The sequence below is a fragment of the Phocoena sinus genome, chromosome 4 (assembly GCF_008692025.1).
Source record: "Phocoena sinus isolate mPhoSin1 chromosome 4, mPhoSin1.pri, whole genome shotgun sequence".
NCBI lineage: Eukaryota > Metazoa > Chordata > Mammalia > Artiodactyla > Phocoenidae > Phocoena > Phocoena sinus.
In genome coordinates, this window is record NC_045766.1 from 127,254,266 (window position 1) to 127,265,545 (window position 11,280).

The 11,280-nt window shown below is 41.1% G+C and overlaps 1 pseudogene; it reads right to left on the minus strand.

The window, feature by feature from the left end:
* Positions 1-8,805: 8,805 nt before the first annotated feature.
* LOC116752814 lies at positions 8,806-9,778 on the minus strand (annotated as a pseudogene).
* Between the last annotated feature and the right edge of the window lie 1,502 nt (positions 9,779-11,280).

The following is an 11,280-nucleotide window of genomic DNA, read 5'->3' on the forward strand; positions in this document are numbered from 1 at the left end:
AATTATTCATTTACGAAAACATATGCATGGAAGAGAAAAGCATCTGATTTTGTATCATGATTACGGAAGAACTGTGTAGTGCTTGAGCATTTATCAAGTGTTTTTACTTGTGGTGTCATTTCTTCTTCACCATAGCCTGAGAGATATGGATTATTACCTTATCCACTGTACAGATGTGGAAGCAAAAGCTGAGAGAGATGCAGAACCCTACTGCAGTCACACAGTGAAGAATTGAGTGCAGTGGTTGGCTATAAGTCAATGGCAGCTAGGACCACTTATTACTACCATTGTGTCAGTTTTGAGCCCCAGGTATATGCTCATGTATCGAAAATATACAGTTCAGACACATCGACTTCCCAGGACATTTCTTCATCCTGAAAGTGAGTTTCTACAGAGGACTGCCTGTGTTTCTTCTCCTACTCTCCAAAGCTAACAAGATCCCCTCAGAAACCTGCAGCTCAGTCCAAGGTGAAGCAAAATGAATTGTCCTAAAGTTATAGATGTTATTAAGATTTCTGCCCATATGAGCTGGAATTTTGCTTTATTGCCTGATAGATCTTTTTTAATATGAACCATATTTCTACTCTTCCCCTTAGAGATTGCTGCTGGAATTGGACCATGTGGGAAGCCCTATAATCAGCAAGGTTTTTTCCTATACATTGGAGACTGTAGCTGACAGCATAAGATTGTTTATTTTAGAGGTTGTAAGACTACTTACCTCCCTCCTGATATCTTTCTTCCTATCTTATTATAGTGCATGCTGTTTCTAACTTTGAGTCATTCCCTGAAATTTGTAAGGCCTTGTATATAGAAATCCCCTGTAAAATAACATGCTACCTTAAAAAAGTAACCCATTAGCATCCATTAAGGCTTAAATGTTAATTGTAACCATGAAGTTTGAGAGTTATGGGTAAATGATTTACTACTAAGAAGCCAAAGGCCTCTAGATACGTCTGAATCCAAGGACACAGCCAAAGTTTGAATGATTCTAACAATGCAAAAATATCAGTAAATTATGGGATATTCCTCTCCTCCCCTTTATCTTACCCTAAAGTACTACCATTTCATGATATATTTAAGTGTTAATCATGTTGGATACTGTGAGATCATCAAAAATGGTCTAAAATATAGTAAGTCTCTACTGCCTTTTTAAAGCTTTTATGGGAGAACTGGTTTTCTCTGTTTTCCCCTGAGAATTTTGCTTGGCTGTTGTGTCTGTTCTAATGCTACAATAGTTGGTCTTAGGTTTGAACAGTGCGGTGGAACCTCATTTTAACCAAACAATATTTTGGTATATGATGCCTATTTTTAATTTTTATTATATTTTGTATTCTAATAAATTATTCTGAATTTTCCTTCCAAAAATTGAAACCTCTTAAGGTCTAGGTTTTGCCATGTTGAATTCCAAACCCTATTAGTTGGCTAAGACTTTCTATGACCTGGTTGAATTGTCAACAAAGGTAGTAGATTTCTGATAAACTGAGTATGTTCTTATTCTCTCTAACAAAAAAGTGGAGGAAGGAACATCTTTGCATGCCCACGTCACCTGGCACCATCATTTTAACTTTATTCATTAACTTTATTTTGCAATGTGTGAGACCCAAGAGAAAATCTCCTTCTCTTAGCCCTAGTTGGGCTTCCAAATAAAATATTAGTCTGTTAGTTCACTTTGCTGTATCACATCAAAGTTTTGTCATGGTGCTGATGCTAGCTAGGATCCTGACCAGATGGGAAATGGATGAAGTGCATTTTGATGGAGGAGACAGGGAAAAATACAGAGCAGGGGAAGAAGGGTTAGGCTGCTTTGGTTGGGTGCCTCAGTTGGTGATCCTCAGGAGCCAAGAAGCTCCAGTTTCCCACATGTTGTTTGGATATTGAAGCTAGAAGTGATGAAGGCATAGGAGGTAGGATACAAAGACCAAATTCTTCCAGTTCACAGCTTCATTTTGAGAACAGCCCAGAGCAAATAAAAGGAAGCAAATTCTTATTGGAATAGAACTTTAGCACTCCTGTTGTAAAGGCCAGACTCATGCAGATATATCCTTGGGATTTTCTTCTTTTATTTTTTTTGTGGTACACGGGCCTCTCACTGTTGTGGCCTCTCCCGTTGCGGAGCACAGGCTCCGGACGCCCAGGCTCAGCGGCCATGGCTCACAGGCCTAGCCGCTCCGCAGCATGTGGGATCCTCCCGGACCGGGGCACAAACCCGTGTCCCCTGCATCGGCAGGCGGACTCTCAACCACTGCGCCACCAGGGAAGCCCCTATCCTTGGGATTTATCATACATAGACTTGGTTCCATTTAAGCAATGCTCCAGCAATTCGAGAATCCAGGAAAACCTCAAACACTTTAGACTCAGCTGGAAAGCCTATGACAGCCACACTGTGAGTACACGCATGAACCTGAGGGCTCATCCCAAACTGAGTGGAGGATCCTCTAGTCCAGTGACTCTTAATCAGTAGGCATTAGACCACCTATGTCGGAAGTTGATGTATGTTAAAATTCTGATTCCTCGGCTCAACCTCCGGCCGACTGGAACGAAATTTCCATGAGGGGAGGTCTAAGAATTTGCATGTTCACAAACATGCTAGAACCTTCTTATTCTTTCTTACGGCAGATATCCCTGGGGATATGTCAAACCCGCCATGTGGGAATGAAGGCAGAACTTTGAGCCTGCAGCTCAAATGGGCTGGGATATTTTTGGTAGAGCTTCTATTATAGATAAAACAATAGTCACATCAGTAGCAAAGGGCTTCAAAAATGTTCCAATGTCCATGGATGGCATAGTTCCCTGTTGTTCTCAAATCCTGATATGTTCTAGAGAAATTTCATTTTTTTCCATCAAGTCTCACAGCTAATAAATGTGCTGAGGCTCTGAGTGTACTTGTAGTTCTTGCATTGGAATGTAATCTAACTGAATAAAATTTCATAGAGCTGTTTGGATAACAGTACAACAAATAGATTCGTGTCCGTGCATTTACAAAAGTTCACATTTTGCATATTTATATGTTTTATTATTTAACAAACATGGGCTAGGCACTGTCCCAGTGCTTTAATTATAATCTAATGTGATGTTGTTATAATTATAGTATTAAATTATAGTAATTTAATATAATATTTTATCATTTGAATAGTATTTACTTTTCTTTTTTATACAGCAGGTTCTTATTAGTCATCAATTTTATACACATCAGTGTATACATGTCAATCCCAATTGCCCAATTCATCACAACAACCCTCCAGCCCCCCGCAGCTTTCCCCCCTTGGTGGCCATACGTTTGTTCTCTACATCTGTGTCTCAATTTCTGCCCTGCAAACCCGTTCATCTGTACCATTTTTCTAGGTTCCACATATATGCGTTAATATACGATATTTGTTTTTCTCTTTCTGACTTACTTCACTCTGTATGACAGTCTCTAGATCCATCCACGTCTCAACAAATGACCCAATTTCATTCCATTTTATGGCTGCGTAATATTCCATTGTATATATGTACCACATCTTCTTTATCCATTCATCTGTCGATGGGCATTTAGGTTGCTTCCATGACCTGGCTATTGTAAATAGTGCTGCAGTGAACATTGGGGTGCATGTGTATTTTTGAATTATGGTTTTCTCTTGGTATATGCCCAGTAGTGGGATTGCTGGATCATATGGTAATTCCATTTTTAGTGTCTTAAGGAACCTCCATGCTGTTCTCCGTAGTGGCTGTATCAATTTACATTCCCACCAACAGTGCAAGGGGGTTCCATTTTCTCCACAGCTTCTCCAGCATTTGTTGTTTGTAGATTTCCTGATGATGCCCATTCTAACTGGTGTGAGGTGATACCTCATTGTAGTTTTGATTTGCATTTCTCTAATAATTAGTGATGTTGAGCAGCTTTTCATGTGCTTCTTGGCCATTTGTATATCTTCTTTGGAGAAATGTCTATTTAGGTCTTCTGCCCATTTTTGGATTGGGTTGTTTGGTTTTTTTTAATATTGAGCTGCATGAGCTGTTTATATATTTTGGAGATTAATCCTTTGTCCGTTGATTCGTTTGCACATATTTTCTCCCATTCTGAGGGTTGTCTTTTCATCCTGTTTATGGTTTCCTTTGCTGTGCAAAAGCTTTTCAGTTTCATTAGGTCCCATTTGTCTGTTTATGTTTTTATTTCCATTACTCTAGGAGGTGAATCAAAAAAAGATCTTGATGTGATCTATGTCAAAAAGTGTTCTTCCTGGGGGCTTCCCTGGTGGCGCAGTGGTTGGGGGTCCGCCTGCCGATGCAGGGGCCGCAGGTTCGTGCTCTGGTCCAGGAGGATCCTGCATGCCACGGAGCAGCTGGACCCGTGAGCCATGGCCACTGGGCCTGTGCGTCCGGAGCCTGTGCTCCGCAATGGGAGAGGCCACAGTGGTGAGAGGCCTGTGTACAGCAAAAAAAAAATTAAAAAAAAAAAAAAGTGTTCTTCCTATGTTTTCCTCTAAGAGTTTTATAGTGTCCAGACTTACATTTAGGTCTCTACTCCATTTTGAGTTTATTTTTGTGCATGGTGTTAGGAAGTGTTCTAATTTCATTCTTTTACATGTAGCTGTCCAGTTTTCCCAGCAACACTTATTGAAGACTGTCTTTTCTCCATTGTATATCCTTGCCTCCTTTGTCATAGATTAGTTGACCATAGGTGTGTGGGTTTATCTCTGGGCTTTCTATCTTGTTCCATTAATCTGTGTTTCTGTTTTTGTGCAAGTACCATATTGTCTTGATTACTGTAGCTTTGTAGTATAGTCTGAAGTCAGGGAGTCTGATTCCTCCAGCTCCGTTTTTTTACCTCAAGACTGCTTTGGCTATTCGGGGTCATTTGTGTTTCCACAGAAATTTTAAGATTTTTTGTTCTAGTTCCATAAATAATGCCATTGGTAATTTGACAGGGATTGCATTGAATCTGTAGATTGCTTTGGGGAGTATAGTCATTTTCCTAATATTGATTCTTCCAGTCCAAGAACATGGTTTATCTCTCCATCTGTTGGTATCATCTTTAATTTCTTTCATCAGTGTCTTATAGTTTTCTGTAGACAGGTCTTTTGTCTCCTTAGGTAGGTTTATTCCTAGGTATTTTATTCTTTTTGTTGCAATGGTAAATGGGAGTATTTCCTTAATTTCTCTTTCAGATTTTTCATCATTAGTGTATAGGAATGCACGAGATTTCTGTGCATTAATTTTGTATCCTGCAACTTTACCAGATTCATTGATTAGCTCTAGTATTCTGGTGGCATCTTTAGGATTCTCTATGTAAAGTATCATGTCATCTGCAAACAATGACAGTTTTACTTCTTCTTTTCCAAATTGTATCCCTTTTATTTCTTTTTCCTCTCTGATTGCTGAGGCTAGGACTTCCAAAACTGTGTTGAATAGCAGTGAGAGTGGACATCCTTGTCTTGTTCTTGATCTTAGAGGAAATGCTTTCAGTTTTTCACCATTGAGAATGATGTTTGCTGTGGGTTTGTCATATATGGCCTTTATTATGTTGAGGTAGGTTCCCTCTATGCCCACTTTCTGGAGAGTTTTTTATCATAAATGTGTGTTGAATTTTGTCAAAAGCTTTTCCTGCATCTATTGAGATGATCATATGGTTTTTATTCTTTAATTTGTTAATATGGTGTATCACATTGATTGATTTGCATATATTGAAGAATCCTTGCATCCCTGGGATAAACCCCACTTGATCATGGTGTATGATCCTTTTAATGTGCTGTTGGATTCTGTTTGCTAGTATTTTGTTGAGGATTTTTGCATCTATATTCATCAGTGATATTGGTCTGTAATTTTCTTTTCTTGTAGTATCTTTGTCTGGTTTTGGTATCAGGGTGATGCTGGCCTCATAGAATGAGTTTGGGAGTGTTACTTCCTCTGCAGTTTTTTGGAAGAGTTTGAGAAGGATGGGTGTTAGCTCTTCCTTAAATGTTTGATAGAATTCACCTGTGAAGCCATCTGGTCCTGGACTTTTGTTTGTTGGAAGATTTTTAATCACAGTTTCAATTTCATTACTTGTGATTGGTCTGTTCATATTTTTTATTTCTTCCTGGTTCAGTCTTGGAAGGTTATACCTTTCTAAGAATTTGTCCATTTCATCCAGGTTGTCCATTTTATTGGCATAGAGTTGCTTGTAGTAGTCTCTTAGGATGCTTTGTATTTCTGCAGTGTCTGTTGTAACTTCTCCTTTTTCATTTCTAATTTTATTGATTTGAGTCCTCTCCCTGTTTTTCTCAATGGGTCTGGCTAATGGTTTATCAATTTTGTATATCTTCCCAAAGAACCAGCTTTTAGTTTTATTGATCTTTGCTATTGTTTTCTTTGTTTCTATTTCATTTATTTCTGCTCTGATCTTTATGATTTCTTTCCTTCTGCTAAATTTGGGTTTTGTTTGTTCTTCTTTCTCTATTTCCTTTAGGTGTAAGGTTAGATTGTTTATTTGAGATTTTTCTTGTTTCTTGAGGTAGGCTTGTATAGCTATAAACTTCCCTCTTAGAACTGCTTTTGCTGCATCCCATAAGTTTTGGATTGTTTTGTTTTCATTGTCATTTGTCTCTAGGTATTTTTTGAATTCCTCTTTGATTTCTTCAGTGATCTCTTGGCTATTTAGTAGCATAGTGTTTAGCCTCCATGTGGTTGTGTTTTTTACATTTTTTCCCCCTGTAATTCATTTCTAATCTTATAGCATTGTGGTCAGAAAACGTGCTTGATATGATTTCAATTTTCTTAAATTTACTGTGGCTCAATTTGTGACCCAAAATGTGATCTATCCTGGAGAATGTTCCATGCGCACGTGGGAAGAAAGTGTAATCTGATGTTTTTGGATGGAATGTCCTATAAATATCAATTAAATCTATCTGGTCTATTGTGTCATTTAAAGCTTCTGTTTCCTCATTTATTTTCACTTTGGATGATCTGTCCATTGATGTAAGTGAGGTGTTAAAGTCCTCTCTATTATTGTGTTACTGTTGATTTCCTCTTTTACAGCTGTTAGCAGTTGCCTTATATAGGTTCCAGTGACCTCCTCCTTGAGTTTGATTAATGTACTAGAGCAGCACAGAACTCTGGGAAACATTTTACTTACTAGATTACCTGTTTATTTTATAAGGATATAACTCAAGAAGAGCCTGATGGAAGGGATGAATAGTGCAAGGAAAGGGGAAAGGGTGAGAAGCTTCCATGCCCTCACTGAGGGCCACTTTCCCCAAATCTGTACGTGTTCACCAACCCAGTAGCTCTCCCAACCCTGTCCTTTTGGGGTTTTATGGAGGCTTCATTACCTAGGCATGGTTGATTAAATCATTGGCCATTGATGACGGAACTTAATCTCCAGCCCTTCTCCCCTCCTGGGGTGGTGAGGCTGAAAGTTCCTAGGCTCTAATCATATGGTTGGTTCCCTGGCAGCCAGGCCCCATCTTTAGGTGCTTTGCACAAGTCACCTCATTAACATAACAAAGCACCTTTAGGAAATTCTGAGAGTTTTAGGAGCTCTGTGTTAGAAACAGGGACTAAGACCAAAAATATATTTCTTTTTTTTTTTTTTTTTTGAGAAAGTAGTAAGGATTTTTGTTGCCAAAACAAGTTAAGAGAAACAAGCATAACAGAAGACACAAATCAATTAATTGCTCTGATCATTTTAGACTCCAGGGCATCTCTGTGGGAAGATCAGCGCAGCTCCTTGTGTAGACACCATACTGTCCAAAGCAAAGGACAGCAGGAATTTGAGACAGTGTTCAAGACAATGATTGAACATGTACACAGTGAGGAGAAATGAAAAGGTGGTTTCCCTAGTTCCTTTCCTCAGTGAGCTACGTGTTTATAAAGGTAGGAGGCTCATTTGGGGGGAAAATGATTGCATACAGAAAATTTTTTAATTCTTCCACCTCCCAGGAAAAAAATTTTCAGGCCCTGGCTTGAACAAGAAACTCAAAATAAGGTGACACTAGTTTCATATGAACCGCAAGATTATACTCAAACTGCAGTTGCTGCCTCCTTTAAGAAAGTTTAACATCCATTTATCTATACCAAACCAGTAGACTGAATTTTCTCCCTTAGGAAGTTTTCAACCAAAAGGGAGTTAAATTAATCTCACTTTAAAGTGCAACAAAGGATATGTAAGGCTAGTGTTTGTTCTGTGACACACAAAAGGGAAGCATCCCTCCAACAACACTGGCCCAAGAGGTACTACAGTAAGAACTGGCTGCAGGACAAAGTGATCCATGAGGTCTACCAAAAATCAAGGAGATTCCAGTTTCAGCAGAAAACAGAGGGGATCCCTGCCAAGGCTGGCTCTTAACTATACCCATATCTCAAACAGATCTTGGGTCCCCATAACTGACGAGGCTGGAGCACACAGTGCCAGCATAGCCAAGAGGGCTAAAGTTGTCTAAACCAGTCAGTGAACGCCACTACGCCATGATTTGTCCATGCACACATGGATAGTGGTAAAGGAATCAAGAAGCCTTGGTTTTGGAACAACACAAACATTATTTACCTAGTAAGTAATGACCAAAGTTCTTGGGTAGAGTAAAGATACAAAAATAGGTAATGAGGTCTCCATACATCACTGCTGAGGTTTAGTCTAACTTTAAACTAAAGCAGTACAAAATGGCTTCTTCTGCACAAGGACAAACTTTGCACTAATGTTTCTCAAAAATCAATTATGTCTCCAGCTCTAGCCTCAGTTTGAGAGATATTTTAAAAGACAAAACAAAACTTTTCCTATGTCAGAGCCAAGGTAAAGGGGAGCTGGGCTCAAGACACCCTCTATCCAGAGTCCCTGGAACAGAAAGAGCTCTAGAAGCCAGTGGGTGTGAGAACATTCAAGTCCTACGGTTTGAGATTGTGGGCCTGCGGCAGCTGTCTCTTCCCTTCTGTCACTGGGATGTCCATTTTGGGTGGCTTGAACACTGCTCTATCCTCGGCCATTCGGGTGGCCTGCATGCAGATCAGTTCCACTGGAGAAGGCTTCTGGGCTCCTTTGTAGGACTGGATGGCAAAACCTCCGGAATCAGACTTCTGGAGGGATTTTGGTCCAAAGAGGCTCCATTTATCTGCCGAGCTTTGTCTTTTTCCCCGCTTCCAGAATCCATGGTGCTAAGATTGGGGCCAGGTAAGGCTGTGGAAGAACCAGAAGTGAACCAGCCTCTGGGCTTCTGCTTAGGGGAAGAGTGGGAGTTGCTGCTTGGGGTGGACTGGGTGGAGGCCGGCTGCTTCTCCTCTCTTGTTATCTCTCCACTCTGGAGCTTTAGTTTGTGGAGTGCTTCTGCCACTCGAGGGTACTTGGTCTCCTCGGTGGTGAGGCCCTTGTGGGGTGTGTAGCCAGCATCTCTCAGTGCTGCCTGGTGCTCAAAACGCTGAATACTCTCCTGGGTCTTTTTTGTGATCAGAGACCTCATGATGACATGGGTAGCTTTAGCCTTCACCACGGGGACCTTGTCCGCACCGTCAGTGGCCGATGGCAGGGCACGGGACGAGACACTGGCCTCTCCTTCCTCCACCTTGGCGAGGTGCTGATACTTGCACTCTGGAATCACTGGCTTCCAGGGGATGCTGTCCATGTCTGATGGAGGAGGAATCATGGGCGGAGGGTCCTCCAGGGCATCATCATAGCTGAATGCCCGGTGGTACGTCCCAATGGGCAGGGACATCTTGCCTAGAGGCCCCCTAGGCTCAAGGGCAGGCATTTCTGGTTGTCTCGAAGCCATTGAAAGACTGGGATCCAGGTGCTTTTTCTATACAGAATTCAGAGCTGAGTCCTTGCCACCAGAGTGAAATGATGTGAAGATTATGCCGACAGGTATTAAAGAGGAGCATTGTCCAGCTGCTGCAAATTAGCAAAGCTGCTCGGGAAGAGTCCATCCATTCCAGAGGTTCTGTTTTTCCACCTCCGCGGAGCCGCCTGCGGCCCGAGCTCCGGCACTAAAGAGGCTCCGAGGACCCACGTCTCTCGAGAGGCTGTGGCGCATTCATGACCCAAGCCATGGTGTGAGCGGCGCTGTGCCCGTGGCAACACAGAAGGCCCCGAGCACCAACCAGGGAGGGACCCAAAAATATATTTCTTATTATGAATCACAGCATCACATCATTTACATGAGTGCTGAGTGCTGACTTGACAGCAATAACATTTCTTTTGAAAATTTCAAGACTATGATCCTTAATGAAGCAACAACTAGAAAAGTGAAAAAGTTCACACCACTGTCAGAATAAAATGTGGCCTTTTTCCATGTTAGTTGTAGAATTCTGGCTTAAAAATCCAGGGAGGAACTGATTGGTCTCAGGATGTTAGGAGGTGATTTTTGGTGGACAAAATGATTTTGCAAACAGATTACTGTTTAATCATTCAGATGGCTCTTTTGAGTTACTTTAAGATCTGTGAGGTAGATGCAGGCAGTAAGTTCAATAGCTTGTCATTGTAAGCTGGACCGTTTTACAGAATATTGTATTAATTTTTTTCAAAGGCAAATGCAGTCAGGGTATAATGTCATAGCCACTTTCTGGAAAACAATCCAAATGTACATTTTTTCAAACACAATTGTAAGCTATGGTTGATGTGGCAGCCCTATAGCTGAAGTGGACTGATTTCTGTATAACTAATTTCTTCGTGGCGTTTAACCTGGCCATCCTTGGGTTCGATAAACCTCATTGATCAAGTTACCACCCTTTGCTCGTGTCCTGTAATGTCCCAGGAAGTGGTATTGAGAGGAATAAGGAGTTTGACCCACTTGGAGCTGAGTCGCCATGTTTACTGAAGCTAACAGTGATTTGACACATCCAAGGAAACTTTTCTCCCTGCAGGAACCATTTCCCATCATGTCTCAAACTTTTCTCCATTCTACTAGGAAAGATGAATTCTACTTTCCTCTGAGGTAGTAGAGGACAGTCAGGTTGCTGCCAAAAGACAGCTCTTCACACTCTTGAGAATGTGAAATGAACTAGTGTGTGGCCTGAGAGGCTGAAATTTGGCAGAATTGGCAGGTGTGAACGTTCTTCTTCACCTCGTGCAGAGTCATCTGGGGGACGGGGACGGAGGGTCCTGATATGAGCTGTTTGCTGTTGCACAGTGCCGGCCACTGCACGACACTCTATACCAACAGAGAAGATGTGTGCCCCTGTGAAAAGAACTGACAGATATGATTTGGTTCTGGGAACTGAGCCACATGACACCATGCTGGAAATGAAGTCATTAGCTGTGATCTTGTAAAGATTCTGGCATTGTGAGATAAAGTGGTTTGATCACCAATGTGTCACATAATGAGGCTTTGGAGTAGC